Here is a 21,700-nt window from a genome sequence, read left to right as displayed (position 1 = left end):
GAGTTGGACACTTAAGCAATTGAGCCACCCAGGTGCCCCTACAAATACTATTCGAGGCAGAAATGTGCTTTAGATTTTAAAAGTCTGCCATTTTGCAATGCAAATAGGAGATAAATTTATTATTTATGAGTTAGTGTTTCTACAGATAAGGAAGACATTTATAGGTGCTTTCTTTCACCAAAAAAAGCATGGTATAAATAATTATTCATGAAATACTATACTCTATTACTTAGTGTTTCTCATCAACAGAACAATGAGAAAAGTATGGTTCTCTTCCATGTAAGCTAATCAAAGAAATTTGCATTTTACAGATAGATAGCATATGCCTTTAAAATGGTTATACCTGTGTGGCAAATCTCTCCTGCAAATAGTCTCATTGAGGAGCTGTCCTATGCTTTCAAGAGCTCCAGAGCCAGGTGATCTGGAGAGTAGAGTATCTCTGTGCACTCTTCAAGGGTTCCCTGTTGCCACCCATGCCCATAGCTGCTTCTCACCATCTCTGTGGTTTCTAGCCTCTGCTACTTCTGTAAGTACTGCCTTCACTCTCTACTCTTCTCTTTTCTGTTCTTTCCTCTTCCGGGTCTTTTGTTAATCCCCTGCTTCATGGGTTCAACAAACAGAAGTTGGCATGAAGGCTTTTATAGGCAGGTTTAATCAATCAGAGCAATCTGGTGGGTTTTGCTTTGTCTGTTCGTTTGTTGATTGGTGTGATCAACCCATCCATCATGATGCAGAAGGCTTAAGCTTTGGTTTGACACTTTTCTCTGCAATGTTTCTTTTGTTTAATAATGGGTTCTGAGTTGGTCTTGAAGATTCAGGGTCATTGAAGGATGGATGTTGGGTAGGCAAGGATTTACAGGAATTTTATCAGGATAAAAAGATAATTCCAGGTATATTATTGTGCTTAAAATAGAATCGCACAAGTCCTAATGAAAAAGCTAAAATTTGAACACTTTCCCAATATGAATTGGCCCTGGGATATATACAAAAGCAATGCACAAAATATCAGTAAGAAGCATGACAGGCATACATTATAAACCTAAATCATCTTTTTCTTCCTGAATCAGTGTCAGAAAGTAATTCTTCATTGATTAGTAAAGACCAATAACAAGAATAAAAGACAGGTTTTTTTAAATCAGTTCATTAAAAATATAGGTCAGCTTATCTCTGTAATTTGGTAAAATCAGCTAAAATTGGACTTGAGTTTATCACAACAATTAGCTAAGGGGCACTAACAGAGGCATTCACTGAAGTATTATACAATTCTTAGAAAAAGGAAGCCAGCAATGATACTCTGGACACTATAAAAAGAATGAAAGTGAGGAAATATTTCTTTAAAAATACTGTAGCATGGTCTTAAAGAGATGTAGCCCTGGGGCGCCTGGGTGGCGCAGTCGGTTAAGCGTCCGACTTCAGCCAGGTCACGATCTCGCGGTCCGTGAGTTCGAGCCCCGCGTCGGGCTCTGGGCTGATGGCTCGGAGCCTGGAGCCTGTTTCCGATTCTGTGTCTCCCTCTCTCTCTGCCCCTCCCCCGTTCATGCTCTGTCTCTCTCTGTCCCAAAAAAAAAAAAAAAAAAAAAAGAGATGTAGCCCTAAAAGATAGCGCAACACTCATTAGATGAATTAAGAGTGTTTCCAAAATTGAGGTGCCTGTGTGGCTCAGTCAGTTAAGCATCTGACTCTTGATTTCAGCACAGGTCATGATCTCCTGGTTTATGAGATGGAGCCTCCTGTTGGGCTCTGTGCTGACAGCTCAGAGCCTGCTTGGGATTCTCTCTCTCCCTCTCTCTCTCAATAAATAAATAAATAAATGTAAAAAAAGTTTCCAAAATAATCAGATAACAATTCTGACTTGGTAGTATATGATAAAAGTTATATAATAATGGATTCTTAAATAGTTTTCCTCTGGTCACTGAAGAAAAAACCTAAATCAAGTATTATTAAATTGAATCAAATGTACACAAAAACTCCTTTGTCATATGGCTTATTATTACCTTACAGAGATTTTAAATCAAACCCCAAGACAATTAAAACAATTTACAAATAACAGCCACAACCAGTAAGTCAGGCTATAAGGAAGCCCTTCTTCCCAATATCAGCATTACAATAGGGAACATTTTTATTTTTAAAAAGAACACTGTGATTATATAATATTATGTCACAGACATTACTAGCATGGATGTTAATGTCAGTATATACCTAAAAGTAGTAATTTTGAAGATTAAATATGATTTCAGATCAGTACCTTATTGATCATGTGTCCCCATCAGCTTAACAAGGAGTTGGTGAATTTGTTGCCAAGTGGTTTAATTAGGAGTGTTACTTATATGGGCCAGATGCTAAATAAAAGACAAAACAAGATAATCATTTTGCACATTCCAATCAAACCTTCATGTGTAAAGCAACTTAGTTGAATGGATTTGTCAAACCTATATTTGCGTTACTAACATCTTTGAATAATTAAAATGTAAGCATCTCCAATTGAATTACATTTATAAATACATAATTCCACCTGGATTTTTGCAAGTACTGTCCAGCTGGTACTTGTTTTCCTACATCCCACAGCTAATCCAGTCTTCAATCCTGTCAGCTCTACCTTCAGAATATATCCAGACCCTGACCCCTCTGACACCACCTCCACTAATCCAAACACCTTTGCCTCTCACCTAGATTACCAGATAACTTCCCAATTGGTCTCCCTGCTTCCACCTCTGTCCCCTAAACAAAGCAGACCCAGTGATCCTTCTAAAATGTAAATCATATCATGTTACACCTCTGCTCATAACTCTACACTGGCACCTCATCTCACTGAGGATAAATCTAAAGACCTCCAAGCTCCAAGCAATTCTGCCCCTGGCTATGAATCCAACCTCATTCTTACCATTTTTTCTTCTTGCAAACTTCCATCCACACTCTTTGCCTTTCTCTAAGCATCTCGGGGCCTTTGCACTCACTGTTCTCCTGCCTGTGTCATTCTTCTTGGATATCTGTGTGGTTCACTCCCCCTCTTCATTGAAGATACTGCTCAAATGTTATCTCCTCTCAGGAGCCTTCTCTCACCACTGACCTAAAAGAACACTTGTTTCTTTCTCCTCCCCCTTCTGATCTGCTCCTTCCTTCATAGCAATTATCACCCCCAACATATACTTATGTGATGGTTGATTCATTTTGTATCTCTCCCTCTGGTGTGATATCAGTTCCGGGAAAACAGGGATTTGTTGTCCGGTTCATTCTTTCGCAAACTCTACTCTTCCAGAAACAACATAGCCTTCTTGCTACTCCTGGAACATGCCGAGCTCTTACTTATTTTTACTCTTATTATCCTCTGCTTCAGAAACTGTTCTCCAGACCCTCACATGGCTCACATCTCATTTCATTCACATTTCTCCTCAAATGCTACCTCCACAGACAGAAATTGCCCTGACCATTTGCCATCATTCTCCATCCTCTTAATTTTTCTTCACAATACCTATCACACTTGTATATTCAATATTTATTTGCTCTTTAATTCATTGACTGTTTTTACCCACATAGAATATAAACTTTCTTGTTCATCACTGCATCCCTAGCATTCAAAATGATTTCTCAGTGGGGCGCCTAGGTGGCTCAGTCGGTTAAGTGTCCGACTTTGGCTCAGGTCATGATCTCGTGGTTTGCAGTTCAAGCCCAGCATTGGACTCTGTGCTGACAGCTGAGAGCCTGGATCCTGCTTCGGATTCTGTGTCTCCCTCTGTCTCTGCCCCTCCCCCACTCATGCTCTGTCTCTATCTCAAAAAAAAACTTTTTTAAAATGGTTTCTCAGTAAATATTTGCTAGGTGTTCAATAAATATTTGCTAAGTGAATGAATGAATAACCAATAACTATGAGAAATACTTTGATAATATTTTTTGAATTACAGGCATAATGTATATTTAAATATTTATAAATGCTCAACATGAACATCTATTATAGATTTATTTTACTTTGAACTACAAAAAATTAGAATAAACTTTCATTTGCATATAACTAAAGCAATTGAAAAGTAAAATAATAAATATATTTCTTAACAGTATAGAAAAATGATGGTCATCATTATGCCTGTTGGTCCCAGGCTAGTCCAAAGGCAAACTGCAAAGCAGACGGAGTTCTTCACCCTCTTCTGTTTCTTCTCCAAGAAGAGGGCCTTCCTGCCCTCTGCTCAGCCCACTGCCCATAGGCCCCTTCTTCTCTACATTTATCAGCTGAACCTCTTTTTACAAGTACATGTTGTACTGAATATCTAACAACTAACCAATAATTGTCAATGACCAGAAAATTAGTCTTACTGACACTTCTCCTACTATTTAATCATTTAACTACTTTTCTTGGAGGATGCCTTAGGCCCATCAAAGTATATGTTTTTATTTTATTTTTAAATTTTTTTTAAATGTTTATTTATTTTTGATAGAGAGAGACAGAGCATGAGTGGGGGAGGGGGCAGAGAGAGAGGGAGACACAGAATCCGAAGCAGGCTCCAGGCTCTGAGCTGTCGGCACAGAGCCCGTCGCGGGGCTCGAACTCACAGACCGTCAGATCATGACCTGAGCCAAAGTCGGATGCTGAACCTACTGAGCCACCCAGGTGCCCCAAAGTATATGTTTTTAAATGCAATTACCAGCCTAGGGCTGCCTGGCTGGCTTAGTTTGTAGAGTATGTGACTCTTGATCTCTGGGTTGTGAGTTCGAGCCCCACAATGGGTGTAGACATTACTTAAAAAAATAAATAAACCTTAAAAAAATAAATAACTATTAGCCTTAAGAAAAAAATATATTAATTCAAGCAAAATGTATTGCTGTGGTCAACTTGTGCACAGTATAGACAGGCTAACATCCCCTAAAGAGTAGAGTAGCTCATAAGTTAAATGAACAAATGATTAGGTTCATTTGTCAATGTAGATAAAATTTGTCAATTTATTGAGATTATTAAACCTTTATTGCTATTGTCCCTATATAAAGAAAAATGATAACTGCTGTGTACTGCTTTAAATTTCAATTTCTTTCCAGATTATGTTATCTCTTTTGATCGTCATGACCCTATGATAGAAGCAAGGCAAGTATTACACCTAGAGGTGGATTTACTGTGAAAGGTGAATTCCAGGACCCCTTATCTGCATGAAGTTTCTTGGCAGAAGCCCTAGCTATATGATTCTGGTTTCTGTATTTTTTTTCTTTTCTTTTTCTTTTTTCTTTTCCTTTTTTTTTTTTTTTTTTTAAGAGACAGAGAGTGAGAGCATGAGTAGGGAAAAGGGTCAGAGGGAGAGAGAGAGAGAGAGAGAGAGAGAGAGAGAGAGAGAGAGAGAGAGAATCTCAAGCAGGCTCTGTGCTCAGTGCTGAGCCTGATGCAGGGCCCAATCCCACAACCCTGGGATCAGGATCTGAGCAGAAGCGTTGGACGCTCAACCGATTGAGCCACCCAGACACCCCTGTATTATTTTTCTTTACACCTTTACATGATCTCTGGGTAATTGCCATTTTTTAGGGATCTGTCCTTGACCACCTGTACCAAACCATACAATATTCCAAGAGTCCCCCAAAGAATGAAGATACATTAGTGAAGAGGGTATAGGAAAAGCTTTTAGGCTGAAGGAACAGTGTAGTGGGTGCCAAGGGCAAGAGATTTCCTGAACTAATAGATCGTATTGAGAGTGAGGGTCACATACTGAAATTCAAAGAGTGGACAGGGGTCAGATCAAGGGCTGAGAAGCAAAGTTTAAGATCGGGGACTTTAAGTGCTTTAAGCTTGTATATCTAAAAGATAATTCTAGCTTCAATGTGGAAAATAAATTTTAAGCCCAATTCTAAATTTGATTAAACACATGAAATGACTTCAAAGATTAGCAGAAAGTGAATCCAGGGATTGTGGTTAGAATGCATTGTTTTGTATTTTCATTTCTTTTTCTGCTCAAAACCAGTACATTTTCTTTATTTTAAAAATGGAATTATTTCAGGTTTTTCCTACCTATTTTAAATCTCTAGAGATAAAGAGAAATTTAATCATGATTTTTTAAACTCAATATAAAATATACACAAACAAAAATGGAAACCTAAGGCATGTGGAAAAATCAAAGAAATATGAATTAAAACTACAATATACTTCTCTTATACTTAATAAACTAACAAAAATAATTGTTAATAACGCTCAAACTATTATAGTTGGAATGGAATAAAAACAAAACAATTTTAGTGGTATTGTCCATTTGGATAAAAATATAGTACTAGGTAACTAGAGCTATACAAATGTTTACATCCTTTGATCCAATCATCCCACTTTTGTAATTTTTTTTAATGACAACTTAAAAGAAGGAAAAAGCTTGTCATTAAACAGTATTCATGGAGGTGTTATCTAAAAATGCAGCAGTTGACAGTGACTATTAATGTCCTAAGGTATTGAGACACAGACTTCATGATGTTTATCAGGATTTAAAACATTGACAGGGTCTAGATTTTTGTATGCTTTTCTGGGGCTGGGGGCTTCAGAGTAGGATGCTTTCCTTGGGCAGACTAGAGTCTGTGTGAATGTTCTAGATATCTGGGAAAGGTTGAATAATGTGAAAACTGTCACTTATTGTACGTGAGCTATCTCTGATGAGAGTTACTCTCTGGTTACAGTGTTGTTAAGTCATGACATTGTAATGAAAGTTTGATGGGTAGACTTTTGTAAAAGTACTTTTGGGAGGGTAGAGGATAAGTCAACCAAATGAATCACCCTGACATACCTCAGAAACTGGTGGAGCTGACAATCTGAGGAAAAGTATCTACTTGATAATTCTTTGTATTCTTATACTTTTAAATTCTATAATCAAATATTAAGAGTAATAAAAATACAGATTTGGTAACTTTATGTCTGAAGTAATACACATAGGCAAAATCACAGGGCAAATAACTCAGAAAAACATGCTTATATTTGTTGATATAAACAAGAGATTAAATTAATATACGAAGTTCTTAGAAATAATTTTAAAAAAAGAAATAATTCAGATAGATGGTTGCCATAATAGAAAAATATGCAAATGACATGGAAAATGTCAGATGAAATGCAAACGAACAATAAACACAAGAAAAGATTCAGCTTAATTAATAATACAAAATACAAAAAAGCTAATAAGAAAAAAAACCTTTCCAGATTATAAAAGTTTGCAAGGACTTATAATGCTCGTTGACATGGAGAGTGTTGAGAAACGGACATTCTCTTGTACTAGATGGGATTGTAAATCTATTTCTGGAGGGCAGTTTGAAAATACACACGAAATTTTTAAAATGGATATATTTTTTTTGCTCCAGCAATTGCACTTCTAGAAGTTTATTTTAAGGAGAAAACCCAAAAAGGACCCAAGATTATATATAAGGATATTCTCTATAATGTTATATGCTATAAAAAACTGAAAGCAATTTAATTGTCCTCCAACAGGGGTTGATTGAACAACTTACTGTTCAACCATACTATCCAGTCATAAAATGACATAAGATGTACACAACATAGTATTTCATTAGAAAGCAGTGTACAAAGCAGTATGCTTATAGGATGTCCAGTTATGTAAATTTATGGTATATGTGTGTCTGTGTCAGTGTGTATACATTATAAGATGACTAGAAAATTGTTCAACAAAATTTTAGTAGTGCTTATCTCTGAATGGTGAGATTTCAGGTGATTTTACTTTCTTCTCTTGTGCCTTTGTGCATTGTTTTGCTTTTTTTTTTTTAATTTTTTTAATGTTTCTATTTATTTTTGAGACAGAGAGAGACAGAGCATGAGCCGGGGAGGGGCAGAGAGAGAGGGAGACACAGAATCTGAAGCAGGCGCCAGGCTCTGAGCTGTCAGCACAGAGCCAGACACGGGGCTCGAACTCACAGACTGTGAGATGGTGACCCCAGCTGAAGTCGGATGCTTAACCCACTGCACCAGCCAGGCGCCCCTGTTTTGCTTTTTAAAAGAATGGTCATGGGGGCACCTGGGGTTGAGTGTCTGACTTCAACTCATGTCATGATCTCCTGGAATGTGAGTTTGTGCCCCCGATGGGCTCTGTGCTGACAGCTTGGAACCTGAAGCCTGCTTCAGATTCTGTGTCTCCCTCTCTCTCTGCCCCTTCCCCTGCTCACACTCTTTCTCTCTCTCTCTCTCTCTCTCAAAAATAAATAAACATTAAAAAAATTGTTTTAATAAATAAAAGAATGATCATGTATTAAAATTAAAGGCAGAAAAATATAGTTATTCTCATTTGAAAAAATATACTTCACATTTTACTTTTCACAAACTTTAACTCTATTTAGAAAAGTATTCAAAGAAACCCACTTGATTCATATCATTGGCAGTTATGCAAAAATCAAATACTAAAACTGGTTCATTGTACTTTTCAGTATCATAATGTCAATGCAATTCTTTTCAAATATCTTCCTTTTTTCATTATTTATATTTTTAAAAATCTCCATTAGAAGGAGTTAACACTTGAAACAAGAGAATTGTCTTCTCTAGGCTGTAATTTACAGCCCCTTGCTCTCCTCCCCAATACACACAGCCACCCATCCAGCCAAACACAGAAGCACGTCCAGCCAGCGAGGCACACGCGGGGCCACAGGCTGAGCTGAGCCTGGACCACATGGATGGCCAGTGGACACTCACATTTTCCCGGAAAGGTGTGCGGGGAGGGGGGGGCTGCGGGGGGGGGGGTGGGATTTTCTTACAAATACAACTTATTCAGTCCCATATTGAATAGGAGAACTTCACTATCACCGGTGAAATCAATAGAATAAGTTAAAATAAACAGACTTGTGAATCTGAGGTGAGAATTTGAAATTGGTGTCCTCTTTCTTTCCCAAATGGCACCTCGCTAGGAGGAATGGTTTAATCCGAGGCTTCCCGCTCCGATAAGTGGCGTCGCAGTTTTTCCTCCTTCTTACTAATTAGATAATTCTGTGATGACGGCCAGACCGAGTTACTGCGTCTCCTTTCAGGAATACAAGCACTCACTCATCTGACACTGTTCCTGAATTGCCCAGAACTATCAACAGCTAATAAATAGAAAGGCTTGCTCTGGACCTCGTCCCTCAGGTGTGTAGACGGTCAGGGCTGGGAGGGCACGTGGGATGTGCTCAAATACTATAAATAGAATCAGCAGTTAAACTCAACACCCGAAATATTTTAGACTCCCAAGGAGCTGGAGCGTACAGTTGGAGGAAAACTGTAGGTCTTGGATTTACCAGCACAGCCCCGGTTTCGTGCCAATGGATTCTTTTCAGTGAAGGTTACTCATTAAATGTGTGATTACATTACATGCAATTTGATTTTTGTGACTTTTAATGCTTGAAACAAATAGAAAAATATCTACGTGCCCAGATTTTTGGTAACTCGCTGAATTCAGTCCAAAGGAAAAGTCCAGGTTTCTACAAGGAACAAGGGGAAATGTAGATGTGACAGAGTGATACTTTTATTCAGCACCTATCTGGGACTTTACTTTTCACTGCGGAAAAAAAGCCAATGAACTTTCGTTGTGGGAAGTAATTTTCTCAAAGATACAAACTTGGAGAGATTACTGTAGTGTCAGGAGTCCAGATCTGACAACTAAATCCATGCTTTAGCCACAGCAGCATCCTGCCTCTAAGTGAAAAGACCTCAGCAGTTACTTAGGTTATCTCCCCTGTTTTAAGTTGAAACGTTTAACCACAAAGATTCATTTAAAGTGGTCACATTACTAGTTCCTGGTAAAGCCAAAATAAAAATGTAGACATGGGATTTAGGTTGCTGTCCCACAATAGTATGTTGTGATTGTATCAGTTTTTCTTTTGCTTTTAACCAAAACAGAATTGAAGATATGTGAAGGGTTTTTTTAAATCTTTTTTTTAAACCAATTAAAGCCTTAAGAATATTAGTAACTTTTTTCCTAGAGCATATAATAAGCAATAACTAATAATGTGGTAGTACATATACAATTTCTGTGATAATTTGGGTGTAAGTAGCTGTATTATAGCCTGGGTCTTTATTTTATGTGATGATGATTTGCATATTAGGACTTACACAGCTTATTTTTGCCTTGCCATAAATTCTCCATGACTTGGGCTAATAATTTGCAAATAGTTTATATATCAGTGAAATTGATACAATCTTATAGTACCTTAGTCATAGCATATTCATTTCTTAGTAAGGCCAAGGTTGTTTCTTGGTTTATAATTGTAGTAACATGGAAAGTATCAGAAAAATCTGTGAAAAGTTAACTGGTAATCTTTATTTTTTGGTAGAGGAGAGAAATTACAGAGGGGGGAAGCATTTTTAAATTCTGAAGCACCCAGGGAATTTTTTTAAATATTTTTTTTTCATTGCAAAATATCTACATCAGTTCTATGAGCTAGATAGTATTTTAAAAATACAAAAACTGGGTTATTTTGGGTAATTTGCCTAATAGAAACAAAACTTGAGAGACTCCAATAATCACAAACATTTATTTAAAATTGATTATATGCCAGGCATAGTGCTAAAATTTTGCAAGTGTTATCTCCTTTAATTCTTACCCTTAGCCATATTCATTGGCCACAATTTTATAGATGAGGGAACAAAAGTTTAGAGAGTTAAGTGAGTTACTAGGAAATGGTAATCCCAAGTCTTATCAATTAATTACTTAAATCTAAATGTTTAAGGTGTGTGCTTGATGAAACTCTCTATTTCACGTAGAAATGAAATTTCAAATTAACAATAAAGGTTAGATATAAAAATATAACATTTAAGGATGTAATATTTGCTTCTGTTTTATGAAAGTAGGCTAAAAATTGACCCATTCTTACAATATTGCTTTTCTTCTTTCATATACATAACTGCCACTTAAAGATTTTTTTTAAATCTTATTTTACCTAGGGGCGCCTGGGTGGCTCAGTCGGTTGAGTGGCCGACTTGGGCTCAGGTCATGATCTCACGGTTCATGAGTTCAAGCCCCGCGTCGGGCTCTGTGCTGACAGCTCAGAGCCTGGAGCCTGTTTCAGATTCTGTGTCTCCCTCTCTCTCTCTGACCCTCCCCCGTTCATGCTCTGCCTCTCTCTGTCTCAAAAATAAATAAACGTTAAAAAAAAAAAAAAAATCTTATTTTACCTGAATAAATTACTTTATGTTTGCATAAGTTACTTTTAAAAGATAAGGTTTAAGTTGTTAAAATTATTGAAAAGATAAAGCTAAATGTTAACATGTGTTGACTTATATAATAAACATTATATAACAAAAACCCATAAGCTCTAAGAATATGTGGTTAAGAGACTGGTTCTGCTTTAACCAGGTGGGCCTATTTGGTTTAGTTAGGAAACAAACTTTAAACAATGTCTATTTACTCCATTTCCAAAATGTCTGCATAATTATTTCAGTTTGGAATTAGGTAATGTGGTTTTCCACAGAAAAGTACTTTAATATTAAAGACAGTAATAGAGGTTTATGATAAAAGGGTTTCATGATTGAAAACATTGGATTTAACAAAACTTAATAGATTTCTTTATTAAGGAACTTTTCAGAACATTCAATATGTTGATATCCAGAATTTTCAAGAGGGAAATATGGCCAAAGAATTCTTTATCTCTGGATCATTTTGCAAAACTAATGTTCTGTGAAATAATTTGGGTAATAGTGGTATAGTGACTCAGTGTAATTAACTTAATATTAAAATAGATTTGGTACAGACAACATCATATTATCAACCTGTTCACAAAAAAAGTTAGCGACTTGCCAAAATGTGTAATTTGGTAAGTCTTATCCCAATTTACAGTCCATGGGGTTTCTCCCAAGGACTGGGGACATGGGGTTTATTCCAAGCTATAGGATATTCCTTGCCCTGACAGTGTAGGAGAAGGGGGAAAAAATCCAGAAACATTTAATTTTTAATTAAAATATGATCATTTGTGGGTCATTCATTCAACAAATATTTATAGAGTGCTAGCCAAGCACTGTGTTGCTAATGCAACTATAAGAGTAGTTGGAGGAAAAGGTACATTTTTAAAAAGAGTAGAATATATTCTTAATATATTAAGAATATATTAACATATTAATATATATATGTTAAGTCCTGCACAAATTACAAAGGAACCACTGAAGGAAGTCTCTGACTTGTCACTTATTATAAAAGTCTGCTTAACTTATACCACTAGGACAAATTTTCTACTTAAAATTTAGATTATATTTGATCATTAGTCCAAGAAATGTTGGATTTGGGGCCTATAGTTGTAAATATTATAACTTAACTTTTCCATATTCTTTCTTTTAAAAAGTTTTTCTACTTTTTTAAGCTTTGAAATCCTTAATCACAAATTTGGTGTAAATCTCTCATATTCTCTTCACAATTTATACTGCTTGATTTTTAATTCTACCTGTTTAAAATAGGTAGAATTATGAATGAGACACTAAATAAATTTTTGGAAATGTCCAATTTTCACAGTACTAGTTGTTGAATGATTTCCCATCCCCACTGATTTGCTTTCCAAGAGAGCTTACATGGGATGGATATTGAATACATTTTGGGCATCTATTGAGATGATCATATGTATTTTCTGATTTAACTGATTGATATGATATATTAATGTTGTATTAATAGGTTCACATCTTTGCAGTCCTGTTATGAACATAATTGTTATGATGGATTCTTCAAATTACTATTGAATTAAGATTTTTGGTTATTAATTGAAATTTTCTTCAGTTTCTGTTTTAAGAATTTTTTGGTTATATTTTAGCCTCAGAATCCTATTAGTCTAATAAAAATGAACTGGGTCATTTTCAATCACTTTTGAGTTTGAAATAAAAAATAAAGCATGGAAACTCTCCATTTCATGAAAGTTTAATAAAATGATCTGTCTGTACTCAGCAATATTTCAGTATTTTAGAGTAATTCTTTAATAACATTAAAAGTATGTATCTTTGTTTAGTTGTTCTTGGTCAGTAATGAAAAGTTTGGGTTAAAGAAAAGAAGGTATGGAAAAGAAGATCAATTACTTTTAAGGTCACCTTTCAGAGATAACTTTTTGGTATACTTCTTTCTAAGCAATTTTTAAATTATAGAATTGGAATTGTATATATATATATGTGTGTATATATACACACTATGATTTTTACAGTCTATTATGTGCTTATTCTATAATGTTCTTTAAAGACATTTAATATATAAATATATATGCTTATATATTAATTTATATATTAAAAAACTATAAATTAAAAAATATATTTTTTTAAAACAAACATTCAACGGGAAGACATTTAAATTTTTCTTTGATATTTTAAGCAGTGTTGTTTCAGTATTTGTTTAAAAAAATTTGTTCACATCCTGAGTTCTGTTAACTTAACCAAGTAATCTATAATTTTTCAAAATTAATTATTTTGTTTTAACATTTAAAATTTTTAATTTCATCTGTAATTTATTTTAGTGAATATAGTATGGGAATCTAGTTTATTTTTCATTCATTTATTCAGTTATGCATTCAGTGAATATTTATCAAGCATGTATTCTGTCAGGTGCTAATAAACCAGACATGGTCCCAACTGTAGTGGAACTTACAGTTTAGATGGTAAAGACAGACATAAATCAAATAATCACCCCAAAGAATGTACAAATGCAAAGTGATGTACAAGCCCTGAAGGAAAGGAATTGTGGAGTCCTTGGTAGCAGGAAGCATAGTATTGTCCTAAGCACTGGGAAGAGAGCCAGTGTCTGGAGCATGAACTGCAAGGTAGAGATTAGTGTGAGATGAGATTAGAGAGGTGGGCAAGGACACACTATGCAGAGCCTTGCGCCATGTTAAGAATTTTTATCTTTATCTTAAGAGTAATGAGAACCATTTAAGGGTTTTAAGCAGGAGGTTTACATGATCAAATTTATGTTTTCAAAAGATCACTGTGGCTGCAGGAGAAAAAACTGGAGGGAGACTTTGTGTGTGCCAGAAGCCAGTAAGTAAGCTGTTGTAGTAATAGGTGAGAAATGATGGCAGCTAATTCTGGCTACCAGTGATAACTTACGGCTAAGTTGTCACTGGAGACAGACAAGTGGACAGATTCGATAGATAATTTGAAGACAAAATGAACAGGATTTGGTGATTGAATTAACAGGGTACTGGGGACATGAAGGAGAGAGGTGTTAAGATTTCTAGGTTTCTGGTTTGAACAAAACCGGATTTACAAGAATCCATTTGCCAGCATCATTTGTTAAATATTCTATCCCTCCCCTTTGGGTTATGACATACTGGAATTTCTTCCAAATATCTGTAAATTCTATGACAATTGTGTTGCAATTACTTTAGTTTTATAATATGTTTTAATATTTAGAGAGACAAGTTTTCTTTACAAATAACTCTTTTTTTTTGAAGTAAGCTCTGTGCCCAAAGTAGAGGCTTTGGGTGGGGCTCAAACTCACAACCCCAAGGTCAAGAGTCACATGCTCTACTGACTGAGCCAGCCAGATGCTCCAATAACTCTTCTTTTATAAAATGTCTTTGTTTCTGTCTATTATTCCATATGAATTTTAGAATCATTTTTTCAAGTTGTAAAAAAAAAACCTATAAATTAAGGACAATTCTCTTCTTCCAAATTTTTTATAGCTCTCAGTACAAAACTTTCATACATTTTTTATATAGATGTCACATATTTCTTGTTAAGATTATTCTAAGTGTTTTGTTGTTACTGTTGTCATTGTGCTGTTCTAAATGCAATGAGTTTATTTTAATGCAGTAAAGTGGCTAGATTATAGAAACTTGAAGAGAGTTATACTGATGCTCTTTCAGATCTAAAAATTTTGATAATAAAAGGGACCCAACTTTATCTGAACCTGTCTTAGCCATCTTGGGCTGTTGTAACAAAATACCACAGACTGGGTGGGTTAAACAACAAATCTTTATTTGTCACAGTTCTGGAGGCTGGAAAGTCCAAGGCATGGTACCAGCAATTTGGTTCTTGGTAAGGGCTCTCTTCCTGCCTTGAAATGGCTGCCTTCTTGCTGTATCCTCACATGGCAGAGGAGTCTTTGGTGTCTCTTCCTCTTCTGTAAGGGGACTAATCCTATCATGTGGGCTGTACCTTCATAACTTCATCTAAACCTAATTACCTTTCAAAGGCTCTATCTCCTGACAGCATAATATTGGGAAGTAGTGCTTCAATACATGAATTTTAGGGGAGGGCATAAATGTTCAGCCAGTAACAGAGCCCAAACCTGAGCTAACATGGTTATAATTCCTGTTTGGTATCGCAAGCAAGGTACATGACTAAACTGAACTTGTGACTGCATAGAAAAAGTAAAAGAACTGATGAGTTGGTGAAGGAGCTATAATTATTAATATTCAAGTGAGAACATGGGGAATGGGTGGTTATTACATGGAGTGTGCATTCATGTCCCATATCAGAACTGCCTTGTGCTAAATGGAATCACAGAATTTGAAGAATTGCCAAGCTATTTGGTAGAAATAAAGTCAGGATTTCTGAAGAAATTCACAAATTTTCATAAGCATGAATTATGCTTTAAGTTTTTGCAGCTGACTTTAGAATGATGTGTTTGAATGTTTTAAGCATCTGCCTTGTCAAAATGGCTCTAATTAAGAGGAACTGATTGAGCTGAAGGCAAACTATACCTACCAAGAACCTATAGTATTCCTAGGATATTGAAGATGAATCTATACATCACTCATTACTATGCCAGAATTTCTGGCTCTGTGGCCAAATTCTTGTCACATATGAGTTTTCCAACTCTGTTAATGTAATATTCTCTTCCTAAAACCATGGAAATTGAATCTGAGGGCCACTTTCAGTAATGTAAACTTGGAGTGAAATATGAGATGTGCCCTGCTTACATAGAGTCCTTGTTTTGTTTTTCATTTAACAGCTTTACTGAGATAGAATTCATATACCATACAATTCACTCATTTAAAGTGTACAATCAAGTGGTTTTTAGTGTATTTACAGATACACTCAAACATTACTAGAGTCGGTCTTAGAAGATTTTTCATTACCACAGAAAGAAACCCGGTACCTTTAGCTATCACCCCTCCCATGCACTCACCACCCATACTCCCAGCTTTAAACAACTGCTAATTTACTTTATATCTCTGTAGATTTCCCCATTCTGGACTTCATATGAATAGAATCATATCATATGAGGTCTTTTGTGATTGGCTTAGCATAATGATTTCAGGATCCATTCATGTTGCAGCATGTGTCGGTACTTCATTCCTTTTTATGGCCAGATAATGTACCATTGTAGGAATATACATTTTGTTTACACATTTGTCAGTTGGTGGACATTTAGGTTGTTTGCACTTTTTGGTGATTCTGAATAATGCCATTGTAACCATTTGTTTACAAATTTCCGCGTGGACATACATTTTCATTTTTCTTGGGTATATACCTAGGAGTAGAATTGTTGGGTCATATGGTAACTAGATGATTTAATTATTTCAGGAGCTGCCAGAGTGTTTCCTAAAGTGGCTATACTCTTTTATATTCCTATCAGCAGTGTATGAGCGTTCTAATATTTTTACATCTTTACCAATACTTGTTATCTGATTTTTTTGTTCTAGTCAAACTAGTGGGTATGAGTATTGTGATTTTGATTTGCATGTTTCTGGTGACTAATGATGTTGAACATCTTTATACATGCTTATATGTATGTAAATGGCCATTTGTATTTCTTCTCTGGAGAAATATGTACTTAGATCTTTTGTTCATTTTTAAATTGGGCTATTTGTTATTTTACTATTGATTTACTATTTGATTTACTAATTGATTTACTATTTGATTTCTTTATATATTCTAGATATAGATCCCTAGATAAGGATCACATATATGATTTACAAATTTTCTTCCCATTCTGTGGGGTTTTCTTCATTTTCTTTCTTGTGTCCTTTGCAGCACAAGAGTTTTTAATTTTGAAATCCAGTTTATTTCTTTTTTATTTTTGGTTGCTTGAGCTTTTGGTGTCATATCTGTGTATCGTTTCCCATGTTTTTTTCTAAGAATTTAATAGTTTTTGCTCTTATATTTAGGTTATTGATCCATTTGGAATTAATTTTTGCATATGGTATGAAGAGTTAGGGTTCAGCTTCATTCTTTTGTATGTGGCCATCCAGATGTCACAGTACCAGTACCAGATTTCACAGATCTTCATTCTTTTTTTTTTAAGTTTTATTTATTTTGAAAGGGAGAGAGAGAGAGAAAGTAAGAGAGAGAGAGAGAGCATGCTCAAGTGGGGAAGGGGCAGAGAGAGAGGGAAAGAGAAAGAATCCTAAGCAGGTTTCCCACTGTCAGCGTGGAGCCCTATGTGGGGTTTGAACTCACAAACTGTGAGATCATAACCTGAGGTGAAATCAAGAATCAGATTAACTGACTGAGCCACCCAGGTGCCCCCAACAGCCCTTCATTCTTGAGCAGAGGTTGGTCTGTTGTATAATAATATCTTCATCGATTTTTCAAAATTGATTGAAGACTAGTAATTGGCCCATAATTGTGCACCTTTTTATGAAAACTGATTAAGCTATTTGGACACTATGAAACCAAATACTTTTGAACAGTTTAATGACTAGAATTCCATTGTTGTTATGATTTAAAATGTATGTGGCCCATAGACATAGATTTCTGACAGTTATGGTTCACTATTGAAAAACATGGATATCTCTGGAATATGTTATGTTTTGCATAGTTTTTGTTCCATGCTATGTTAGTTTCTGTCTTACTAGTAGGTGACAGGAATAATGAAAACTGTGATACTATCCTTGACTTAAAAAAAATTTTTTTAATGCTTATTTATTTTTGAGAGAGAGAGAGAGATAAAGAGAGAAAGAGAGCACGCACACAAGTGGGGGAGGGGCAGAGAGAGAGAGGGAGACACAGAATCTGAATCAGGCTCCAGGCTCCGAGCTGTCAACAAGAGCCCAACGCGGGCCTCGAACTCACGAGCCGCTGCGAGATCATGACCTGAGCCGAAGTCTGAACCAAAGTCAGACGCTTAACTGACTGAGCCACCCAGGTGCCCCTACCCTTGACTTTTAAAGGAATCAAAATGTGGGAGGGGGGGCGCTCCTGGGTAGCTCAGTCGGTTAAGCATCCGACTTTGGCTCAGGTTATGATCTCGTAGTCACTGAGTTCAAGCCCTGCGTTGGGCTCTCTGCTGGCAGCCCAGAGCCTGGAACTTGTGCCTCAATCTCTCTCTCTCTGCCCCTTCCCTGCTCACACTCTGTCTCTCTCTGTCTCAAAAATAAATAACAATTAAAAAAAATGTGTGGGAACATTACAAACCGATGGTGACTGGATAGATATTATGAGAGGGTGAGTGGTAAGATAAATGGGGGTTAAAAAGGAACGATTTAAATGAAGCAGCAAGAACAGTCAGGTAGGAGTGTGGATTGGATTGGAGTGGCACCTTGGGACTAATATGGACAGAAACTCCTTGGAAAGTTTGAAAGCTATAACTAAACATTCTAGATCTGGGTTGTAAGTATTATGTAATGTTAAGAATTTGCTGCTTAAAAATAAAATGTCATTAACCTTTTCTATTATTCTTTTAGGAAATCCACCTGTTCTACTACTCTCCCATTTTCAAGTAAAAAGTAAGAGACAGGGGTGCCTGGGTGGCTCAGTCAGTTAAGTGTACGATTTTGGCTCAGGTTGTCATCTCACAGCCTTGAGTTCGAGCCCCGTGTCCAGCTCTATGCTGACAGCTCAGAGCTTGGAGCCTGCTTTGCATTGTGTCTCTCTGCGCGTCCCCTGCTCATGCTGTGTCTTTCTCTCTTTCTCAAAAATGAACACACATTAAAAAAAAAAAATTTTTTTTTAAAGTAAGTGAGACAGTAATTGAATAACTTCCAGAATTAGATAAAGTAACATTTTATAGGTTATTGATTTTAGAGCCAAGCTTTTGTTATAATATTTAACTAAATGTCTTGTAAATAAAAAGGGTTCTTTTCAGATATTTTAGGGGGAAAGTACTAGATTATTAAACCATAGCAAACTTTGGTAGCTTGCTTTTTTCTTAGTGCTCCTTCTCATTTTATAACTCTCCCTGGCTTCCACTCTGTGGCTTCAACTATCATCTATATGAAGATGACTCTCATATCTTTATCTCTAGCTCTGTCTCCTAAGTATTATACATGTTTTCAACTGCCTACCAGATATTTCTAACAGGGAGTCTAATAGGCAAGTCAAATTTAACTGACCCCAAACTGACTTATTTGTACTTTTCTCTGCTCTCAGCCTACACTTTCTCCTGTAGGTCTATTTCATTTAATAACACGAGAGTCCATCTAGAGAACTAAACCTGAATTATCGGTAATATTTGAGCCCTCCCCTCCCCACTTTCTCTTACCTTACATCTTCATTGATTCAACAAGTCCTAGATTCTACTTTATCTTTTAAATTTACCTCCTCCTTTCCACTTAAACAACTAACTACATTAGCTCACTTAAACAACTACATTAGCTTTCTTTTTGACTCATATTTCTCCAGCCTCATTCACATTCCAGCCTTCCTTCATTCAGTTGCCTAAGCTTCTTTCTGTTTCAATTGAAATTACAAAATATAGCTATATCAAGAGTCCAGATGAGAAAGTATTGTGTCAGAGTATGAATACGCAGTATGAATAAAAATATGGATACATATTTTTAAATTGCATGAAACTTCTGGGTTCACCACACTTTCACTAAGTATTATCTTTGGGTTTTTTTCCTAATGTAGTAGGTACTTCTTTTTAATGTGAATTTGCAGAGTTATTCTAAAATGCAAATTTTATATTATCTTGGATGTAAGATTCTTTGTTTACCTGTTAAGTGTGAGGCAAAACCCAATTTATGCTAGAGTAGCAGATCCCATCCTCCTTTCAAAATCTGCATTCTAACCAAACCAATTTTCAGATTATAAAATATAAGGAACTTTCATGCATCTGTCCTTTTCTGTTTTCCTTTTTTTCTTTAGAATGGTTGATTTCCATCCTTCCTGTCTTTCCCTGCCTGGAAAGATTGTTTATCCTTCACTAATGTTCAAAGTTCACCTATCCTGTGAAGCTTTTCTCAAGACTTCAGGTATCTTTTGTACTTTCAAAGCACTTTTTATTTATTTATTTCTTATTTTCATAGCATTTTTGATACAACTCCTGGTCATTTATCTCACTCTTTTAAATGTACTTGATTTAGTCCTCCTCTGGGCTAGTTCTAAGAGACAGGTTACTCATTTGTATTCACTGTTTACAGTACATAGGTGCTGGGCACATGCTTGTTGAATGATCTATAGTTTATAATAATAAAAATGTTGTGCATTCATAAGTGAAGAACAACTTATCCCCCAATTTTGGATAAATAAATTCAAAATTTAAGACATTGTATATCAACTATACTTCAGTTAAAAAAAAAAAAAAGTAAAAATCTTTATTTATATGGTGAGACTGATAGTATCCTGTGATGGAACCTGGGCTCCTGAGCAGAATTGAGAGTCAGGGAGAGTGAACAGAAGGGAGAACTACGGACCCTTTACAGGACTATGTGACCTTGCTTGCTTGCCCTGATTGCCCCAGCAGCTCTACAAGTATCCACCCATCCACTCACTGCTCTGGACTTGCCCAGAACTTATTAACACCTGACAATCCAAGACTAATAGACATGCCTCCTGGTAGTCTATTTCATTTTAATTAAAACTAAATCTAAAGAAAAGAAGCACATTATCTTCTGATACTCTTAGAATACAATATTCTAAAAATATAGAGAGGGGCACCTGGGTAGCTCAGTTGGTTAAGTGTTCAACTCTTGGTTTTGGCTCAGGTCATGATCTCATGGTTCGTGGGATTGAGCGCTGTGTCAGGCTCTGCACTGACAGCACGGAGCCTGCTTGGGATTCTTTCTCTCCCTTTCCCTCTGCCGCTCCCCAACTTGTGCTTGCTCTCTCTCAAAAGTAAATAAACTTTAAAAAAATAGAATTAGAGACTCATTTATTCAGAGGTCATACTTTTATTATATTGAACATAATAATTACATCATAGAATAGTTTCAAATCAGTTTTCTGGTGAGCATTTCTTAAAGAGCCAGATTTCACAACTCTGCTGTTTTCACAGCAGTGTTGTAGGTACAATTAAAGCTCACAAGATTTCATGTAAGTACAAGATTATACGTGAAATCTTTATCAATTCTAGGCTCCTAGAATAGATATTCCAACATTTTTACAGGAAGCCTGTAAGATGTGAATAACGTTTTCAAATTAAAAATACTTTTGTATATATGAAGTATTATCAAGTATTACTATAGCTCTTCTAAATTCATAATGAAAGTTATTTCCCCTTCAATCAGGCGGAAGTTACATAGTTTTCATGGACATGATCATGAAGAACCATCTGAATATATTTGAGAAAGTTACTGTATGTTGATGGTAGAATTAGAAAGCCAACACTGAGAAAGTGGTACCAGAGAGGTGCTTTAGAAGATACAAAATTCAACAGTGTAAGACAGAAAGAAGGTTAATAAATTAGAAACAGGACTATCAAAGCAACTTGGACTCTGGTGCTGTTTTTTCAAAGGGAAAATAAAACATTTCAAAAGTGTAAATAAAGAGCAGTATTGAAAACAGTATTCACATATGGGTATAAATCTCTGACTAAAATTTTGTATTTAATTTTTTAGGGAGAGCAAAATCCTTTACTAAACCTGATTTTGTTCACTGGAAGTTGCTTTCTTGCTTTTACTAATCTGTCATCATTCTCTACTCTGGAGTAGG

At 35.8% G+C, this 21,700-nt stretch overlaps 1 long non-coding RNA gene across 1 annotated transcript; it reads left to right on the top strand.

Annotated features, from left to right (window-relative positions):
• Positions 1 to 8,924: 8,924 nt before the first annotated feature.
• On the top strand, positions 8,925 to 20,245 carry LOC122231827. Its single transcript, XR_006209082.1, has 3 exons — positions 8,925 to 9,064; positions 18,514 to 18,555; positions 19,916 to 20,245. It is a non-coding gene; the product is annotated as an uncharacterized LOC122231827 (long non-coding RNA).
• Positions 20,246 to 21,700: the final 1,455 nt, after the last annotated feature.

This window comes from Panthera tigris, chromosome A1, assembly GCF_018350195.1.
Source record: "Panthera tigris isolate Pti1 chromosome A1, P.tigris_Pti1_mat1.1, whole genome shotgun sequence".
Lineage (NCBI taxonomy): Eukaryota > Metazoa > Chordata > Mammalia > Carnivora > Felidae > Panthera > Panthera tigris.
Note: the sequence above shows the minus strand (reverse complement) of the source record. Positions and strands in the feature narration are given on the sequence as shown.